Source organism: Sminthopsis crassicaudata, chromosome 1 (genome assembly GCF_048593235.1).
Source record: "Sminthopsis crassicaudata isolate SCR6 chromosome 1, ASM4859323v1, whole genome shotgun sequence".
Classification (NCBI taxonomy): Eukaryota; Metazoa; Chordata; class Mammalia; order Dasyuromorphia; family Dasyuridae; genus Sminthopsis; species Sminthopsis crassicaudata.
Window position 1 is genome coordinate 501,725,595 of NC_133617.1, and position 22,290 is coordinate 501,747,884.

The window sequence follows — 22,290 nt, forward strand, 5'->3', positions numbered from 1 at the left end:
ATAAAGTCATTAGATTCCATTTGCTCCTAATTTTTAAGGAATTATTTTCCTTAGTGAGTTTTTGTATCTCCTTTCCCAATTGGCCAATTTGCTTTTTAAGGCATTCTTCTTCTCATTAGCCTCTCACTATTCTTTCCCTAATTTTTCCTCTACCTCTCTTACTTTATTTTCAAAGATCCTTTTGAGCTCCTCCATGGCCTGAATGTAAATACTTATTTTTTCTTGAAGGCTTTGGATGGGAGTTTTGACTTTGTTAACTTCTAAGTGTTTGTTTTCATCTTCCTTGTCACCATAACTTTCAATAATCAACATTTTTTTGTTATTTTCTGCTCATTTTTCTAGCCTTTTATTGTGCTTTTATCTTTTTGTGAAAGTAGGACTCTGTTTCAAGGGTGAAGGGTGCGATGTCCCAAGCTTCAGAAGTTTTGTGCAGCTGTTATTAGAAATTCTTCTAGAAATCTGACCACAAGCACTCTTTTCTGCTTTGGAGCTTTAGGAGGTGTTTCCAAGCCCTACTGTAGCTATAAGATCTAGTGTGCTGGCCATGACTGCACATCACTCACCTCATTGCCACAGACCCTATCCACTGACCTTCCGAGTCCTGCTGATTCAAATGTTCCATCTTGATGACACTGGGGTCCAGCCAAGAGCTGGGTCTAGGGCTGTCTGCTTTGGGCTTGCACTCTGGGTGTTCTTTTGTGACTCTAGGCTGAGATGTCTGAAAGCCAACATGACTGCCACTGACTCAGAGGTTGGGTCTAGGTTGGGTTGTCAGTAAAACTGACAAATATTTGGGCAAAATCACACCTAATAATTGGTTTAATTTTTTTCATTAATGGAATATTTTACCTTTTCATTTTTGAGATGAGTAGTTTTATCCTTCTTTTTAAATTAAATTAAGCAAGGGGTCATTTCATTTTTCTTCATTAAAATTGTTTTAATTTAATTCATTAATTTCATGAATATCATTTATTTCAAAAAATTCATTAAGAATTTTTTCTTTGATTTTCATGATTTCATTTTAATGATGAATTGGGGACTTTATTCGTTCCATTTTTTAAAGTTTCATCTCAAATTCATTGATCTGTTCCTTTTTTATTGATATTATCATTTGGAAATATAAGTTTTTTCAACTCTGGGATAGCATCTCACATATATCAGAATGCTTAAAATGACAGGAAAAGATAATGATAAGTCTTGGAGGTGATATGGGAAAACTGTTACACTAATGCATTGTTGGTGGAATGGTGAATTGATCCAGTCATTCTAGAGAGCAGTTTGGAAGTATAATGGCTGAATAAGTCATGGTATATGAATGTAATAGAATATTATTGTTCTATAAAGCTGATGAGCAGGCTGATTTCAGAAAATCCTGGAAAGACTTGCATGAATTGAAGCTGAGTGAAGTGAGCAGAATAAGGAGATGTGATGATTAGCTATAATAAACCTAGCTCTTCTTAGCAATGTGGTGTTTCAAAACAATTCCAATAGATTTTGGATGAAAAATGTCACCTGCATACATAGAGAGAACTATGGAGACTGGATATGGATCAAACCATATTATTTTTAACTTATTTGTTTGTTTGCTTGCTTGTTTTTTCTTTCTCATAGTTTTTCCCTTTTGTTCTAACTTTTCTTTCAAAATATGACTAATATGAAAAAATGTTTAAATGATTTTATATTTATAACCTATATCAAATTGCTTGTTGTCTTGGTGAGAAAGAAGGTAAAGGAAGGAGGTAGAAAAATGGAACTAAAAATCTTACAAAAGTGAATGTTGAAAACTATCTTTACATGTACTTGCAAAAATGAAGGCTATTGGGTAGGGGGAAAAGGATAAAAGCTAAGCCCCTAAGTAGTGTTTTTACTATATACCACAAATTTTGGTATGTTGTATCATTTTCATTCTTGTTAACAAAATTATTGATTATTTTATGATTCTCTTATTTTTTCAGCTTAAATTATCATTTTGGTTGGAAAAGTTTTATTTTACTAAATTAGTTAACTTTATTTGTTTCCAATTAAAATCTTATAACTTGCCATGTAAACGGTATATTCACTATTAAGCTGCTATAAAAATAATATTGTAGAATTGTACTTAAACAACATTGATTAAAAAAAGCTAGCGTGTTTATTGATAAAACATTCAATCCTCATTCTAATGAAGTATGGTATAAAATGGCATATAAATGAGAAAGAGTAAAACAAAACAGAGAAAATTAGTCAGTGTGTTAGCTAATGATGGCAATTTTGATCTAAGAACCTAGTTACTCCTCAACCAGATAGGAGGAAAGGTAAATCAAAACCCACTGAAAAACCTGGATTGCTGTTTTTAGTGTAGTCAACCATACAGTAAGTCTTGAATTCAAATATTATTAGTGGTAGCATTTTCATATTTTTCCCTCCAAATGCACAGTAAACATTCAGACTGTACTTCTCCAAATAGGGTTAAGGGCTAGATACAGCCTATGTTATCACAATCTTCCTTCACTTTCAAGGTATTTAGCAAGCATGCTCTAAAAATGTTTAATTAATACATATCAGGAGTATTATAAAAATTAAGAATATATCCATATATTGTTTTTCTGAGTTAATACAGGTATCAAAAGAATGAATCATGCAAGAAAGATTATTTTGGCATCTTATGTTTTGAAATAATCAGTATAGAGATCTGATACTCAATATTTCAAGTTGTTTTTATAATATTTCCTCTACTAGCCTAAACTGAAATAAAAATCAGATATTTTCTCTGTGCCAACAGTAAGATAGATACAAGTATGCACAATAATAGAGATGTACATATGATAGAAAAGTTTTTAATGGCAAAAACTGAATTAACAGACAACAACTTAAATAATGGGATGATAATAAATTTGAATATAGATGAAATTCAGTAACAGTTAAATTGAAGAATGTAACAAAAGCATAAAAATGTAGAAACCATTTCAATATTAGAAAATAGATTGAAACCAAAGAAAAATTCCTATCAAATAAAAATGACAAAGTATGGAAGTCATCATATACTTAACAACTATACAATGATAAAAACTACTATTAGAAGAATGTTCCCATATAATTTAGATGTTATAGGGCAACACTGTCTTCCTAGTACCTTTTTTAAAGGATCTCCCAATGATAAGTCCAAAAGTCACCAATCTAATGACAACAATCAAAAGAATAATGCACAGAATTTTTCAGGACTTGCACTGATAATTTGCAGCCCTAGATAGCTGTTGGTTTTCCTGCTGGATATGTACTTTGATGTCATTTATATTGGCTTCTATGCTATCTATCACATGTCCTTGTTGATGAATCTTCACAGCTAAGTCCTTAAATATTTCATTTATAATCGTTATATCAGCTTCAAGTTGCCTAATGGAAGATTTTCTCTCTCTAGAATAAGATGTAAATCACCTTCTGCAATGTCTTCATCCTGCAATCACGCTTGGGGTTGGGTTTCACTTTGCCAAGATATAAGATTATTCTCTTTAGGACCACCTCAGGAAAACAACCAGAGACCTGGAACTTGCTCTTACTCTGGCAACAAAATCTTTCACTTTTTCAGCAACTTGCCTTTAGACCTTCTTGCAGTTTATTATTGAAGCTGTGAATTCAGCAATGAGCTGATGTTTCTATATTTTCCTTTGATACTATTCACTTGGGGTGGTGGGCAGAGGTTCGAAATCTTTTATATACTCATCTAATTTTTGTTTGTTTGTATAATATTGCTTCCATTGCAGTTGTTGCCTCAATTCAGGCAACTTGAGGTTTTCCAAGTGGTTCAACAATCTTTGTATTTTTTTGGAAATTTGTGTAATCTTCTAGATATTAGAAGAGATGTACTGAGCCAATTGAGCTAGTTCATCATCAATTCCTGGAGCATAAAACATAGCTTATTTGATCATTGACCAGCCTCATCAGATGGGAGAGGAAATATGAAAAGTTTTCTCTAAATGATCACCAAGACCTCTATCTTTTCTTCCCCTGCTCCCTTTTCCTCCACTGGCAGCCATGTTTAAACGTCCTGGAAAACACCTAGCTGAATATTTCAACTGATGGGTTGTGGTTTGTATTAGCTGGTGCCTTGCCTTACCAGCTCATTTCTTTAGGATTAGATTATTTAGGTTCCAGTTATCTTTCAATGGATGCTTTCATGTCCCTTAATTAAATAAAAACATTGTTTAATATTTCTGCCTTTTTACCTTTAGTTATATGGCTTCTATCTTTTATTACCTGCACAATTTTTGTAAAATTCCATGTATAGATGCATATATACACACACATATATACATACAAATATATATATATACATACAAATATATATATATATATATATATATACATATATATTTACTGCTTTCAATTTCCATTCAATTTACTTCAGGGGTTTACTATATCTAACTTTTCTAAGATTCTATTGATCTTTTTGACTTTTCTTATTTACTTTATGCTGAGATTTATCTAGTCCTTTAGAAAGATCTGAGGCACTTCACAAATATTGTTTTACTATTTCTTCTATGGGACTCTGTGTACCAATTATCTCAGTTCCTTGGAGAAAAGGGATAATTCATTTAACTTTTCATTTAAGAATTTAGATGCTAATCCATTTTATGCATATATATTTCATATATATGCAAATACAGACATACGTATGTATGTATATATATATATATATATATATATATATATATATATATATATATATATATATATTAGGGTTAATATTCATTATCTATGATGTGCATTAGAAAGATTATTTTTCTTGCTTATCCCTTTTAATTATATCTACTTTGTCTCAGATTATGATTATATACTATGTTTTGTTTTGGTTTTGTTTTGTAATTTAGTTGAAACATAATAGGTACTGCTCTAAATACTTATTTTTATTCTATTTGTGTCTCTATATCAAATGTTTTTGATAATGTTTTGTTGGATTCTGCCTTTTAATCCATTCTTTTATGAACTTCAATTTTATGGATGAATTCCTCCCATATCCTTTTTTCTTTACTCAGTAAGGTTCCCTGATGTCTTGTGATTGCAAAAAATATTGCTCATTTAGGGTCATTTTTTCCATTGAGAGAAGCAATGACATTGCTCCTGAGAGTTCTTTCTTCTTTGGGATTGAAAATGAATATCTCAGTTGGGCATTTTTAAGGCCAAACTTTTTCTGGCAAAGTGATTTGTCCTGTAGATACACATACAAAAATTATGAAGCTTCTAATCAGTCACTTAATACATAATATATAAAAAACTCAATTTGTTTAATCTTCTTATCTATATCTTACTCATTCCTCTTTAATTTAATTTAATATAATTCAACTATATTTCAATAAACACTATCTAAGGTCTTCAGGTAGATATTGGGGAAACAAAAATAAAAATCTTGATCTCAAAAAACATTTAGTATAATGAAACAACAGAATAGAAGGGAGAGGACAAATTCATTATAATGTATAATACAAAGTAAAATGCAATAGCTGAGAAGAGGCTTGGCAAAATATTCTAGATAAATTGGAGGAGAGAAAAGTTACTGGGGAAATGAGGTAAACCTTCATGGAGAAAGTGAATTCTGATTCTGAAATATAAGGAAAAGTCCTCCCCTGCCAATAATATTTAATAACTCACAATATTAAAAAAGTAGAATTTTTTGCTATATATGGAACAATTAAAATGTAATCCACAAGGTAAGAAGATAGAAATAGTACAAAAGCAAATATGTTAGGAATAACAATGTAATAACAAGGTTAGAACACCCTCAAAGAAAAGCCTCTTTGCCAGCCATCTATGTAGGTCAGATGTAATGACTCTAAGGAAGTTTAGAGATTTGTAAGTCAGGGTCTAATTCTTGGAATTCTATACGATTATTACTTGATAGCTAATCATCCAGAACCTTTTTTTTTACTTTCAAAAAAACATGTAAAAACAAATTCTTCCAATTCATATAAAGGCAAGAGAGAACAACTAGAAGGACTAAAAAATGGATTGTGTTCAAAGCACAGGGTAAAGATGTGTGAAAAAAAATGGTATGGTAAAAATTTCTTCCACAGAATTTATGGAAGACAAAGTTAGAAACGATACTAGCCTCTATTTTCCTCTAATGATGAGATAAAGGATATCCAACATTTCTTCCCCTAGAAGTCCATGCAGCAAAAGAAAAAGATGAGTCAAGGGATGAGGATGAAAAATATGATTAATCAATTAAGAATAAAAGACAAAGACTTAAAGGGGCCAATTTTTTAAATACATGCAAAGAGAGTTTTCAACATTTATTCTTGCAAAACCTTATGCTTCAAATTTTTTCCTTCCCTTACCCTCTCCTAGACAGCAAGTAATCCAATATAAATTAAACATGTGCAATTCTTCTAAACATATTTCCACATTTATCATGCTGCACAAGAAAAATCAGATCAAATGGGAAATATGAGAGAGAGAAAAAAAGGAAGCAAACAATAACAACAAAAAAGCTGAAAATACTATGTGGTGATTCACATTAAATCTCCCATAGTACTCTCTCTGGATGCAGATGGCTCTCTCCAACACAATGTATTGGAATAGGCCATAATCACCTCATTATTGCAAAGAGCCAAGTCTATCACAACTGATTATCACATAATTTTGTTGTTGCCGTCTATAATGTTCTCTTAGTTCTATTAATTTCACTTAGTATCAATATATATAAGTCTCTCTAGATCTTTCTGAAATCATCCTGCTGGTCACTTCTTATGGAAAAATAATATTCCATTACAATCATATACCACAACTTATTCAGCTATTCCCCATCTGATAGGCATTCACTCAATTTTCAGTTTCTTTCACTACCAAAAAAACGCTGCTACAAATATTTTTTGCACATGGGGGTTCTTTTCCTTTTTCTCATCTACTTGAGATACAGACCCAAAAGAAACACAGCTGAATAAAAAGATATGTACAGTTTGATAGCTGTTTGGACACATTTCCAACTTACTCTCCAGAATGGTTGAATCAATTCACAACTACACCAACAATGTTTTATTAGTGTACTTGTTTTTTCTATCATGTTAGCCCATCTGAAAGGTGTGGAACCTCAGGGTTGAATCAGCCTTGCATTCCTCGTATAAATCCCACTTGGTCATAATGAATTATTTTGGTGATAAGTTGCTGTAGTCTCTTTGTTATTATTTTATTCCAGATTTTTGCATAGGTATTCACTAGGGAAATTTGGTCTATAATTTTCTTTCTCTCTGTTTACTCTTCCTGGTTCAGGTATTAGCACTGTATCTGTCATAAAAGGAATTTGGTAGGACTCCTTCCCTTTTTTATGATGGAATCAAGTGCTCTTTAAATGTTTTATAGAATTCAATTATAATTCCTATGGTCCTGGAAATTTTTTTTAGGGAGTTGATTAATAGCTTGTTCAATTTATTTTTCTAAAATAAAACTATTCATGTAACTAATTCATTTCCTCTGTTAATCTAGGAAATCTACATTTTTGTAAGTATTCATCCATTTCCCTTAGATTTTCAAATGCTGGTAATTTGGCTTTCTTTTCTTTTTCTAATCAAATTAATTAAAGGTTTATCAGTTTCTTTTGTTTTTGTTAATAAAACCAATTCTTAATTCTCTTTATTACTTTAATGGGATTCTTATTTTTTATCAATCTCCCTTTTATTTTCAGAATTTGCTATTTGCTCTTTAATTGGGGAATTTTAATTTGTTTTATTTCTAGTTTTTCTTAATTGCAAGCTAAATTCATTGATCTTCTCTTTCTCTATTCTATTCATGTAAACATCTAGAAATGTAAAATTTCCCCTAAGAACTGTTTTGGCTAAATCTCATAAATTTTGGTGTGTTGTGTCTTTATTGTCATTCTTTTAGGTGAAATTATTGTTTTTATAGTTATTATTTGAACCGCTCATTCTTTAGGACTAGATTATTTAATTTTCAATTAACTTTGGCTTCCATGGCCCTTTATTATGTTATTTTTCTTACATCATGATCTGAAAAGGATGCATTTACTATTTCTGCCTTACTGCATTTTCTTGTGAGGCTTTTATTCTCTAACACTTGATCAGTTTTTATTATGTGCCATGGATTGCTAAGAAAAAAAGTTGTATTCCTTTGTGTCCCTATTCACTTTTCTCTAGAGATCTCTCATATCTAAGTTTTCTAAGATTCTTGTTTTTTTCTTGTTTATTTTGTGGCTAGATTTATATAATTATGAAAGAAAAATGTTTAGATCCCCCATTCATATAGTGTTGCTGTCTATTTCTTCTTGCAATTCACTTAAATTCTCTTCTAGGAATTTGGATGTTATACCATTTGGTGCATATATTTTTAGTATTGCTATTGCTTCAATATGTATGATTCCCTTAGCAAAATTGGTTTTTTCCTTATCTCTTTCAATTAGATCAATTTTACTTTTGTTTAATCTGATTTTAAACTTTAGCTAAAGCATAATAGATTCTACTCCAGGCTTTTATCTTTACTTTTTTTATGTATCTCTCTGCTTCAAATATGTTTCTTACAAACAACATATTGTAGAATTCTGGATTTTAATCCAGTTTGTTCTCTGCTTCCATTTTATGGGAGAATTCATTCCAGTTACATTCACAGTTAAAAGTACTAACTCTATTTTCCACCATCCTATTTTGTAAAGTTTCTGAAATCTTTTTCCTTCCAAGGGGCCAAAATTTCATGGTGAAAACTGGATTTTAAAATGCTCATGAATGATTCAGGCCAGTTCCAATTTTCTTGGGATGAAGAGAGCTTCTTACACTTAGAGAGAGGACTGTGGGAACTGAGTATGGATCACAACATAGCATTTTCACTTTTTGTTGTTTGCTTGCATTTTATTTTCTTTCTCATTTTTTTTCTTTTTTGATCTGATTTTTCTTGTGCAACAAGATAAGTGCAGAAATATGTATGCATATATTGAAGTTCACTTATACTTTACCATGTTTAACATATATTGGGTTACTTGCCATCTAAGGGCGGGTGTGAAGGGAAAAGGGGAAAAATGAAACACAAGGTTTTGCAAGGATTAATGATGCAAAATTATCCATGCATATGTTTTGAAAATAAAAAATAATAAAAAATGCCCATAAATATATAAATAAAGAAGAGTATAGACAGAAGAAAGGGAATGAACTAACTACTAACTGTACAAGAAAATGAATTATAATTACCTATCACACAATAGAATTCTCTCAGCACTTCAGAGTTTATGGGGGGAAAGCAATACATTTCAAAAGGATTAAAAAAGCAATTTAGGGAAAAATTCCCCAACAGATGTGTATCTAATTTATTGAGGTGTCTAATATAAAGAAATTTGGAGAACAAATTTTGTCATCTATAGAACCTTTATCCCTATTATTATTTTAATTAGAGCATATCATCAATTGTTTCAACTAATTTTTAGTTGAATATTTGCAATTTTCAGAGTATATAATTTTGTTTGTAAAAAAAGAGATAATTGTGTTACCTCACTCCCTATTCTTATTGTTTGCATTTTTTCTTATTTTATTGATATTCCCAGGATTTCCAAGACAATTTTGGATATTATTGGTAACAACAGGTATCTTTTTTTTCATTTTTCATTTTCATTTTTTATTTCATTTTCACCATTTACATATTTTTGTTTCTATCTTATTGAGGTCTGCTTTGAAAGATATATTTGTCTTCTGTAGCCTGCTTTTGTTAAATCCCTGAAATTTTAAGTTGTATCACCATTGTTTTCTCTTTCATTTTATTATTAATCACTTATGTGATCCATTTTACCTACTTATTATTGTTCAGAATGTAATTATTAAGTCTAAATTTAAGTATAGATTTTTACTATTACTCAACTTCTACCTCTCCTATCCAGGGAATAACTCTAATATAGATGAAATGCAGTCTTATTACATGCAACTATAGATCCTAAGATCTTACCAACATATTTCCCATTTATCTGAAATAAGTCAACATTACATAATTAGCTTTTTTAAAATGTTCATCTTCCTATCTTATCAAGGATGGAAGTATAGAATCTGCTCATAGATCCTATCCCAATCTGAACAACATGGGGGCCTTGATATGCTCCATTTTCAACCTGGGCTGGTTTACCTTTTTTTAGACAATCTACTGTACCCTTGGTCCTTGAGGTAACCATATTAATACCATATTTAGGACACCAGATATTCATAGCTTAAACAACAAGCTCAGCACTTTCAAGCTCACATTATATCAGCTTTAGTCTTTCAGTTCCTAGAACTACAGTCACACACCCAATCCCAGGAGAGCATCATTAATTTATAAGCATAAAATTCTTGTTTTAAAAAAACAAATTTAGATTAATAACATTTACTCACTAAAAGGAAAAAAATAGTTAATGAAATCCTACATTTACTCAACAGAAGACAAAGAGAAAAAAACAAATCAAACATCGTAATTTCCTCATAAACTTGGGCCATACACATCCAAAAAGGCACCCTATGTCTATGTGGGTAAAGTGGACATACATATATGGGAATTTGATGGGGGAGATACATCAGTGGGGAGAAAAACACACAGAATAACTATATGCCTGGGACCACTTGCAACTTTGGACCATAACCCTTTTGGAATATGACCACAAAAATATGACTTTTCTTCTCTGGCTTCCTTGTGATCTTCAAAGGTCTTGTACTAAATCAATCCACTCTTTTTTTCCAAGGTAATAAAGGAATAATATGTTCTTTTTCTTCATAGACACTTTTCTAAGATTAAGGAGGGTGAAAAAGTCTATCATGGATGAACACTTCACTTAAGCTAAAAACTTGCTATTGGCCAATAAGTAGAAATATTTATGTTTTGCCCTCTCAATCTAGAGAGTGCAATAGAAAATATGATACACCCTAGAAAATCTGTCCCTCCCTCAGTCTGTAGATGGTATTGGAAAGAAATCAGCCCTGATAACTCTACAGGTAGCAGTAGGAATCAATTCTTTACTCTGAGCTTTATGCAGCTTTTCCAAACTCTCTTTCATAAATAAAACAATTCTTTTATTCCAAACAGGAAATTCCCAACAAGATAACTGAATATTTAGCTATTTCAGCTGGTAGCTTTCTCTATCATCTGTCCCAATTTCTGCTCTTTCCTGCTCTTGTGTTTCTCTTCTGCTATTTTCTCAGAAACTTTTTTCTCTAGATTTTTAATAATTCTTAATGCCTTAAATTAGAGCTTGCTATCTTTATAATTTCATCTTTATTGTATGAGATAGACCGGAGAAATCTGCTATCAGGTATAAACACAAAGTCATTTAATTTTTCCATGATTCATATATATATATTTCAGTTGCAAATGTCAGGACTCACAAACTATAGTGTCTGGCAATTATTGTGTATTTTTCATGGCTTTATTCCATTTGTTTCTTCTTAGTACCTTTGTAGTACCATGGTCCCATTGGACTATGAAGACCCTCAAATCCAAACTCCTAAAGTTACAGATGGAGAAAATGAGGAAAATATTTTAAATGACTTGTTCAAAACCTAATAAATGACTGAGGAATCATTAAAGTCCTCTTGATTCCATTTATCTATTATGATATCAACCTGCCTTGTCTTCAAGTATCAATTTTCTTCTTCATTTTGTGTATCGTTCCTCATCATTTTTTTGAGAAATGGTGCTTCTTTCACAAATGGTATTCATCAATTTTCCTCATACATGTTGTGTTTCTATTCCTCTTATTGACCTTTTTAACATGAGGGAGTATTTGAGTGCTAATATAATTGTAATGCTAATATAATTGTAATTAACATTTGAAAAATAAATTGATATTGGAACAATGACCAAGTTAGAATGATGCAGAAAAGAAAGAAGAATCAAGAGAAAATGTTGAAACAAGAAGCATAATTTTAAGTCAAGTGTAAAATTTTGAACATACAAAATAACTTATGAGAAATATGTTTGGCATGATTAATAACAAGAGAAATCATAATAGAGTAGATAAAGTAGATAAAGATCAGTTTTTTTCCCCTTATTTTCCACATAAGGAAAGATAAAGCATTCAATACAGCAAGAGGCTTAACTGCAAATCCAAGAAGGTAGGGCACCTCTCAAGGGACTAATTTCCAAGATGAACTGCAGCTGTGTCTATCCAAATGTAATGAAATGGAAAGTTGAGCAATTATCTCCTGAATTAGGTCAGCACAGACAGCCAATGCAGATATTTAAGAAAAAATACTTAACACCTTTTTTTTTTTAAATCTACTTCCAGCGAAGTTATATTCAGATTACCTGGATAATTATCCTGGCATTCAGAGTATAGGGGGAAAAAAGTTTGTACCAGTGTTTTGGTGATGATTTCCTTTGCAGTTAAATCAGCTATACCTCAAGAAAAAATAAAATAAAATAAAACAAAAAATTAGGGCCATGAAGCCTTCTCTTTTGAAAGAATCTGCTCAAAACTTGACCTTTGATGACATAGGACTCTAGAAACTTGGATCCCTTCAACTCGTAGGAGAATATATTCTATGAAGGGAGTAAAAATGTCAAATGGAACTCTCAATATACTTTTCAAGGATATCTCTGTATTGGAATAAGACATCAATGAAAAATTGCTGAAAAGCTTGGGGAAAAAAGAAAGAAGAAAGAGAAAATTGTCCTCATTAAAAACTGTCAGATTTCAAATTGAAAGGTCTTTTTTGTGTGTATTTAACATTATTGATTATAGAAATTAAGAATTTTCACCCTATTCATCTCCTCTGCATTCTTTTCTACCCTGATTACTCAGAAAATATATTGTGCTATTATTTCTTACATCTTGCTCGTCTTCCTTTTCTTTATTCCTTAAAGTAGGTAATCCCAAAACTTATGCTCAAAGCTCTTTCCTCTGAACTTCCTTATTCATTTCCATGACTTCATCTATCACTTCACTGGGGCTGTTTATGAAATTTAGAACTAGCCCTAACTTCTCTTGAGCTCTGGATCAACATCATCATATTAGATGTCTTAATAGTACTGAAAACTCACCATGCTCAACACTAGAACTTAAAATTTTCAAAAAACGATTTCTTTATTTCTACCATTGGCACTACTACTACCAAGCCACCCATGTGGGGAACTTCGGTACTACAATATTTGATATTTCCTTCCCCTTCACTGCCTACACCTAGTTTACCTAGTTCTATCAATTATATGTCTACAATATGCCAAAATGTTTGTGGCAGCTCTTTTCGTAGTGGCTAGAAACTGGAAGATGAATGGATGCCCATCAATTGGAGAATGGCTGGGTAAATTATGGGATATGAAGGTTATGGAATATTATTGCTCTGTAAGAAATGACCAGCAGGAGGAATACAGAGAGGCTTGGAGAGATTTACATCAACTGATGCTGAGTGAAATGAATAGAACCAGAAGATCGCTGTACACTTCAATATTATATGAAGATGTATTCTGATGGAAGTGGATATCTTCAACATAAAGAAGATCCAACTCACTTCCAGTTGATCAATGATGGACAGAAACAACTACAACCAGAGAAGGAACACTGTTAAGTGAATGTAAATTGTTAGCACTACTGCCTATCTATCCAGGTTACTTATACCTTTGGAATCTAATACTTAATGTGCAACAAGAAAATGGTATTTACACACATATATTGTATCTAGGTTATATTGTAACACATGTAAAATGTATGGAATTGCCTGTGATTGGGGGGAGGGAGTAGAGGGAGGGAGGGGATAATTTGGAAAAATGAATACAAGGGATAATATTATAAAAAATTTATTCATGCATATATACTGTGAAAAAATTATAAATAAATAAAAAATTTTAAAAATTATATGTCTACAATATTTCTCATATCCACTCCTTCCTCTCTGTTCCCTCTGCACAAATCTATGATATTACCTTTCAGATTTATTATAGCAGATTCTTGTCTTTCCTTTCTTCAATCTATTCTTCATATTGCTTCTAGGCTGTTCAGTGAATAGACAGATGAATTTTTAAATTGGAAAGTGTCAGTTCAAATCTCACCTCAGATAATTAGGATACCCTGGACTAGTCACTTAAACTATTTCTTCAATTGCAAAATGAAAATAACAATAGCAAGTTAGTCCCAGATTTTTTGAAAGGATAAAATGAGAATATATTTATAAATCACTTTGCAAACCTTAAAGTGCTATGTAAATGCTGTTATCAGGCATAGAGCTGATCATTCATTTTTTCGGGAATAAATCCAAACTTCTCAGCCCTAAATATTTGAATCTCTCCTCCTGCCTCTATTTCTAACTTAATTTCATACTACAATCTACATGTGTAATGCTCCACTAAACTACACTAATCTAATCTTGATTTTTTTAGTACCAATTGCACTGATCCTTAGATATTGCCACATGCTCCTATTTGTTCATTTACCTTTTCCTTTGTATTTAGAAAGTCCTTCTTCTACCTCCCACCTTTGAAAACTTATTCATCCTTCAAGAAATACCCTGACATTTTTCTCTTTTAGGGAGGTTTTCCTAATAAGAAATGATCTCTCAACCAAATTATGTAATACTTACTTTCTGCCTGACACTTTTATGCTTCACAGTAGGTAGATATTGTGGTATTACATAGTTTATGTTGTGTTCCTAGAAAATTGAGAGTTCTATGAGACTGATACCCTGTTTTAAAAATCTTTATATCTCCTTTAGTATGATATCATTTTGTTTTTTACCATATTGGAGATTACATAAATGTATGTAATTGCTCTGTTATTTATAGTCAATGCTTCAAACATTGGGAGATTAAAGGTTTAACTGATTTGTCCTAAATCTTACATTTAGTTTTATATGCAAAAATTCAACCCAGGGTTTCCTGATTCCAAGAACAATTGTCTAACAATTCCTGTTGGAAGACGGGGAGACGTGGTTCCCAAGAAAAGAAAAATCTTATAATGAAATAATTATATTAAAAATAAGAAAGAAATATATTAGAAAGAAATTAGAAAGAAATATATTTCTTTCACAAAAATTAAAGAAAAAAACAGATTGTTGTTAAGTTCCTCAAAGACCAAAACCTTCATTGTTAAAAGTGATTCTTTGAGTTGAAAGTGGGGAATGTCTAGCCCATAAGCCATATAAGTTTCATGAAAGTATTTGCTAAGGCAACTTCAGGTGATGATGAGCTGAAAGTTAGACCAAGCGACCTCTCCATTTCTTGAATTCTATAAACTGATATTTTGTGTTAACTATGAATGATGTTATAAATATCCACATGGCCCTTGGGCAGGGAAAAAAGTTCCCTGCTAAGTGAAGCACACATTTTAGCACCACAAAATGTAAGCAAATATGTGTAAAGGCCACCGAGTAGATAGAAATGTGGTTAAATGTGTTTGGCTCTTGTGGAGGTTTATGAAAGTTTTCCCCATGGCATGAAGAATTAAAATACCTTAAATAAATTCCTGAAAGAGAAGGGAGCTAAAACATATGTGAGAGGCAGAAAAGATTTAGACTTTAGATTTAGTTTTTAAAAAGAAGGAAAATATAGTTGTCTCTGCCATGTCAGTGCTCCCAGAACCTGTTCTTTTAACATATATTTGGTTTGCAAATAACATATAAGAAAAGAGAGTCAAAAAGTTCAAATTTAGTATAAGTATTTCAGTGACTAGGTCCCACTCCAGAGGGAATGAGTTAAAAATAAATTTAGAAATAGGATATGTCAAATGAAATGATGTACAAAATCATCCTTTAAACTTTCAGTGTCACTTGTTCAGCAAGTAAAGTTTCTCATAATTTGACAAAACTGAAAAAAATTATTTACACCCCCCAAAAATAACTTCCGGTCCACAACAGAATAAAATAAGTGCTTAAATAACTTATATATCCTTCATATAGAGTGGATAACAAAGTAGTTACATAAAAGATTAAATCAAATATATACCAATTAAAAATTCTTCAAAAGATTAAAACAAAATAACAACAAAAAAAAACCCTCTTCTTATGTTTCTCTAATGGTATCTGTTTCATGACTCTTACATCTCCCCATTTATGCTTTCACAAGGGAAATAGAATTCTACTTTTTGTTGCAGAGATTTTTGTTTTGTTTTGTATACCTATTGGCACAATGTCTTGCATGTGGTAGGCTTATAATAAATGCTAATTAGATTGCATTGACTACAAACTCTCTTCCTTTCATTTATTTCATGATATTCTCATAACACATTATCGTTGGAACTTTGCAATAAATTATTATTTTGTCTATGAATCTTGCTAATCCTCAGCTTTGGCTCCATACCACCAAGAATTTAAGATCTTGTTTTCAAGCCACCAAAGACTGGTAAAATTGCATAGTTATAAGAATTAATTGTATTATAAATCATATTATCTAACCTAAAGTTTAACTCTAAATGTTGTCCAGAAGTTATTTTGTTTATCTTTTAATTTTTTCACTCATATTATTTATAGCATCCAATTTTTCCCACCACTATGCTCAAGTTTTCTAGTACTACCTATATCGACAATATCAGCTGTCTCACAAAAAAGGTTATCTCCTTTGATTTCTAAAATTAAGCCCAGTGTGTCTTATGCAGATTATATTCAAACTTCCTCTGGTATGATATTGCTTTATATATATATTATCTTTTACATTGAAAATATATCCCTCTTCATTATTTCTTCTCATTTAACCAAGAAACATCATAAAATCAATCAGTCAGTTTGTCAGTAAACATGTATGAAGCTTGTATTATGTGTCAGGCACTAAACTAAGTCTTAGAGAGGCAGAATACAATAATTTATTTTAATGAACTCACAATCTGAGAGAGACATCATATAAATTATTATGCATAAACAAGTTACATTAAGACAAATTGTAAATAATTAAAAGGGATGACACTAGCAATAAAAGGGATTAGGAAAGCATTATTGTAGAAGGTAGAAGTTTAGCTGAGACATGAAAAAAGCCAAGGAAATCAAGAGATGGACTATTCTAAGAAAGGAGGACAGCCACTGAATATACCTTCAGGTGGGAGATGACAATGTCATCAGACTACATTGTAAAGTATGTGGTGAAGTATAAAGTGTAAGAAGTTTGGAAAGATATAGAGATGAAGAAGCAAATAGTTTATGAAGAACTTTGAATGTGAAATCAAGTATTTTACATTTAATCCTGTAGGTTACAGTGAACTACCAAAATGAATCACTCACTATGACCATGGGAAGAGACCTCAGAAGTTATATAATCCAACAAAGCATGAATAGAAATTTCCTCTGCCCTTTTCAGAGTGATTCATCTAGGCTCATAGAAGGCCTCCATAGAAAAATATATGGCTTTATTTGGGAGGAAGGAGGCATGGTGGATGCTAATTCTGTTATGATATGAACAAATTATTTACAAAGTTTTTCGTAGTTGCAAAAAAAAAAAAAAATTGGGGGATGGCAAAATGCCTAAAAAAGTACATTTTGCTTTGGAAGCATGAAACTTTCAGTGTGGATGGGAGAAGGTAACTTATTTTGTAATTCATGCAAACATTTGATTATGGAAATTCATGGATATTGAATAGTATTCAAGGGCTTGAAATGAAACATTTAAAAAAAAAAAGCGGAATAGTTTAAACTTAGCATAGAACCTACATGCTTTCAAAGTTTGGATAGTATTCAAGGACTTGAAATGAAACATATTTTTTAAATAGCTGAATAGCTTAAACTTAGCAGAGAACCTACATGATTTTAAAAAGTCCATAGAGTATATGATTTGGAAAATGGCCCAAAGCTGTTTAGAATAAGTCCCTCTTGGAAACCCCAAATGTATATAGCTTAAGAATATTTTTCAAACCATGTGTTAAAGACATAAAGCAAAGCATTCTCAGTGAGGATGTTGAGCCCAAGAAAGAAGCACACACACACACACACACACACACACACACACACACACACACACACAGATTTTGAGAAACAAAAACATGCACAGGAATGATCTCCTTAGACAATATCAGAATACTTGAATCAAGATAGCAGAATAAGAGTTAGCCTTTTTGCCTATCTTTCCCAATGTACTTACTCCATTACAATCTAAAAAATGTGCGAGGCTGAAATATCATCATAAAAGCCAAAACGAAACCACTGTGAATCATTTTTCCAAGTCAGTAAAGCTTAGGAAAATATGAGAATTGTGAACATTGTTAGTGGAGCTGTCCACAAAGGAAGCACTGATAAAGAAAGAGATCCCAGAGGAATCATGAACTGCTGCTGGGAGCAGGAATGGGTACCACCTGGTGAGTTTCTTATCCATTTCCCAGATTCAGGTCACAATTTTAGTATAAAGAATAGTGGGCATAAAGAATAGCAGGGACCTTGGTGAATACTGAGCACAAAACAAATCTTATCTCTATGGTTCCAAGTCCAGGTGAACAATAGCAACTCAGTGTTAACTTCTCAGAAAATAAATCTGTGCTGGAAAAACTAAGGTAGAATACCAATACCAAAGAAGAACCAATAGTTCAGTTGTTCTGAACCTGCCAAATATGATATTTGGCTGAGTGATTGAATCTAGCAACAATCTCCTGAAACTCAACTACACACAAATCAATAGATTCAGACTCAAATCAGGAGGACTGTGAACAAATATCTTCAGTTCATATAACTTTAAAAGCACTAAAAATCTGCAAGCTTCAAGACTGGGTTTTAAAAAGAGTAGAATCTCAGAACAGATTTCCATTCCTTATTTCTCTCCACTGAAGTTTATAGAACACCAACATTAGCATAAACTTTAAATTTAAATCCTGGACTAAAAGAATGTTCAAGTTAGAAAAAAAATTCTACCATATATGGTAACATTTAATATATAACAGTGACATAATGACAAATTTCTATTATGGTACAAGAAGCTAAAGAAATAAATATATGAAAAGCATATGATTTGAAAACATTAACAAATAAAACTTCAGTTTGGATGTAAATGAAAAAAAACTGGAAGAGTTAAATTAATTGCTAACAGAGACTAAAAACAGCAAAAAAGATTTAAATAAACGTGGAGAGGAAAATAAAAAAAAAACGAGTGGTATAGATGAAAAACATTTTTTAAAATTAACAACTTTGAGGTAAAAAAAAAATTTACTGAAGAAAATGACTTTTTAAAAATTAGAATTCTCCAAATTGAAGCTTATATATTCATTAACCATAAATAATAATTAAAGAAAGTCAAATGAATGAATAAATGGAAGAAAAGTTGAAATATCTAATACAAAAAGCAATTTGAAAAATCAAATGAAGTTAATTTAAAAATCATTTGTCTATTTAAAAGCCACTCAAAGAAAGAACCTATAATTATAAAGGAAAATTTCCCAGATATCTTAGAATCAGAAGGCAAAGTAAAAACTGAAAAAAAATACACCATTCATTTGTTAAAATAAATCTCAAAATTAAAACACCTAGCAATATTGTACCTAAAACAGAGTATTTCTAAATTAAGAGGAAAATATTGCAAGCAATCAAAAATAAAGTACTATGGAGCTGCAGTAAAATTCCAAGATTTAGCAACTATCCCATAGAAAAATAGAGAACTTGGATTGTAATATCATAAAAGGTAAAAAGATCTTACAACCTAGAAATATCTAGCCAGGAAACATGGATACAGTTATGAAGAAGTGATAGGATTCTTACAAGATACTGTCACTGGAATAGATATAATTATCTAATTTAGCATGGTACTTAACAGTTCTCTAGTTCAGAGTTCATACCTTTCACACCTTTAAGAGAGCATACTTTTAAGGAGCTCCCACAAGCCGAGGGAGTACCCACAAGCCCATTCTTTGGGAGGATATAAGGAGCCAGGATTCAGGGAGGAGGAGTCAAGATTTCATTCCTACTTCAACGTTAATGCTGGCTGGAGACACTCAGACAAGAGCTCTTGGGAACCAACGAGAGAAAGAGGCCTGTAAGAAAGCTAGCCGAGCCCCAAATGAAGGAGACAAGGCTTGAAAGAGAAAATAAAGGATCTGGAGATAAGATTTGGAAAAGAGACAGTAAAGGACTTTAACTCCTGGCTGCATTTTGGGATTATTGAACTGAACTAAAACTAAGGCTGACTCCAGAAGCCCCCCAAGAAACCTGCCCCCAAGAGAACGATTACAACTTAGAAAAACAGAACATTAAATTGATAAAACAAGGTAATGGAGAATACAATAGATGTGCATTATGGTCTGGAGGAAACTAAAAAGACAAAGTTGCCTTCCATTATCATTATGGAGAAAATGGACATTTATAGGTTATAGATATGCAAAAACCGAATAACACTAAACAGTAAGCTTCCTGAAAGTAAAAGGAGTTAAAGAAGAAAATTACCATAGTTCCTGCAATGATCATGTCCTTATCAGAAATTTTAATGACTCTTTTATACTTTAACTTAAACGTGATTATAGAAATAAAAATTGTGGCTTAAAAAGTTGACCTGGATGATGTTGGACAAGTAACTGTTAGATTTTAAAAGCTTTGAAAACATATTTGAATCAATGATATTTACAATGTCTTGTAGAATTTGGCCTTGGAAGACCACATGACAAATACTACCTATATAAATACATTTCCATTTCCAAAATCACTTCTATATTTGCAAGTTTTGAGGGAAAATATTTTTATGTGTAAGGATTTTCTACCACAATTAATTTTCATTCAAGTAAATACTTCAAATGTATACCATATAAAGAGATTTTAGCTTTGTTTTTCTTTAAGAAATTTAGAAAAATCATCAGGAGTTTGAACCAAGATGGTAAGATGTAACGTGCTCTCCTGGCAGTTACAATTACTAGTCTGTCCTAGACCCACCAGAGTACCTTTGACCACTGTCCTTTGCAGTGTGAACTCTACCCGGCTCGCCTCCTCTGAGGCCTTCTAAGGTCTCTGGCCACAATCTCTTGAATCTATAGCTTAATAACCGGTAGAGCACTCAGGAACAGGCACATGTAATCTTAAAAGCCTTTATTATACCTACTCACATAATGCCCTGACTGATGCCCTGACTTGTTGGTTCCCAAGTGAACACCTGGTCAGAAGACCCACGTGTTCACTACCAAAACCCTTACCTCTTTTGGCTATCCATCTTGGCTTGGCCACCCAGGCTGGGAAGCCAAGGTGAAGAGCGCCAGGTTAAAGAGAGCGCTTGCTGCCTGCAGTGGGCTTATATAGGGCCTGTGAGGTCACACACACAGCCAATCAGCGAGAGAGTCACCCATTATGGCCAGGATCCCGCCCAAGGGCAGTCCTAATATCCACAGAAATTACTTCCGGACCTCAGTCTCCCGATGCGCTGTGGCACCCATTTAAAGGCCCCTTACAGTAAGAGAAAAGGAATCATTCTGGTCAAACTTAAGTTATAATTCCCTTGAAACTACTTTAAAATAACACATTAAATCAAATATGAAAGCAGCATAACAAACAAAAGTTGGGTATTTTTTCCTTCCCAGAACAGCTTAGGAGGTCAGAAAGAGAGGTCTGTTGCATGGGAGGGAGGGCAGGGGAAGGGACAGAGGGAGCCTCTGGCTGCAAACACAGCTCAGAAGTGATACAAGCAGTGGGTAGTGATGGTAACAGTAACAGTTGTACAAGGAGCTCTCATTGCCTAAAGATGATTGCATATCTAGTTAGAAAAGAGACTCCAGAGGATTCCTCATCTCTAGACATAGGAGCATGCAAGGCACCACTGAGCAGCTTCATTAAATGTTACTCAGTTCCAGGTCACAGTTATAAGGAGAAGAGGAGTTGTCACGAGAGAGCAAAAGAACCATATTGCAGACCTCTCTATCACCAGATAGGAGTTGTAAAAATAAACAAATAAAAACAAACAACAAGACCACAAACCTTGGGACAGTGCCCCTGCCTTCAAGGTAAGCAGATCCCAATTGTAACATAAAATGTAAAGTTAAGAAAATAGGTTGGAAAAGAATGAGCAAAAAATAAAAACAAATAAACAAAAAGAAACAGACCATTAGAAGCTACTATATTAAAAGTGAAGTTCAATACATAAACTCATAAGAAGATAAAAATCATGTGGGATGATCTTAAAAGAAAAATGGAAGGGGATATACAGGAAGAAGGAGAAAGGAAAGGGGGATTGGGAAATAAATTATTATCTCAAATAAAAGTATGCAAGGAAGACTAATTTGATGGGAAATGGGAGATAGGCTAATGCTTGAAACACTTATTTGGATTTTTTTCAAAGAAAGAAGAATAAATGTAATCATTCAATTGGGATAGAAATTGATCTTACCCAACAAAAAGCAGAAAGGAAAGGAACTAAGAGAAAGAGAAGGTGAGGTGATAAGAATGAGTCCAGATTAAGAGAATGAGAGCCATCAACTAAACAGACTTTACAGGA

The 22,290-nt window shown here is 32.3% G+C and overlaps 1 pseudogene; it reads right to left on the reverse strand.

Annotated features, from left to right (window-relative positions):
- Window positions 1–3,077: 3,077 nt before the first annotated feature.
- LOC141550614 (syntaxin-7 pseudogene) lies at window positions 3,078–3,890 on the reverse strand (annotated as a pseudogene).
- Between the last annotated feature and the right edge of the window lie 18,400 nt (window positions 3,891–22,290).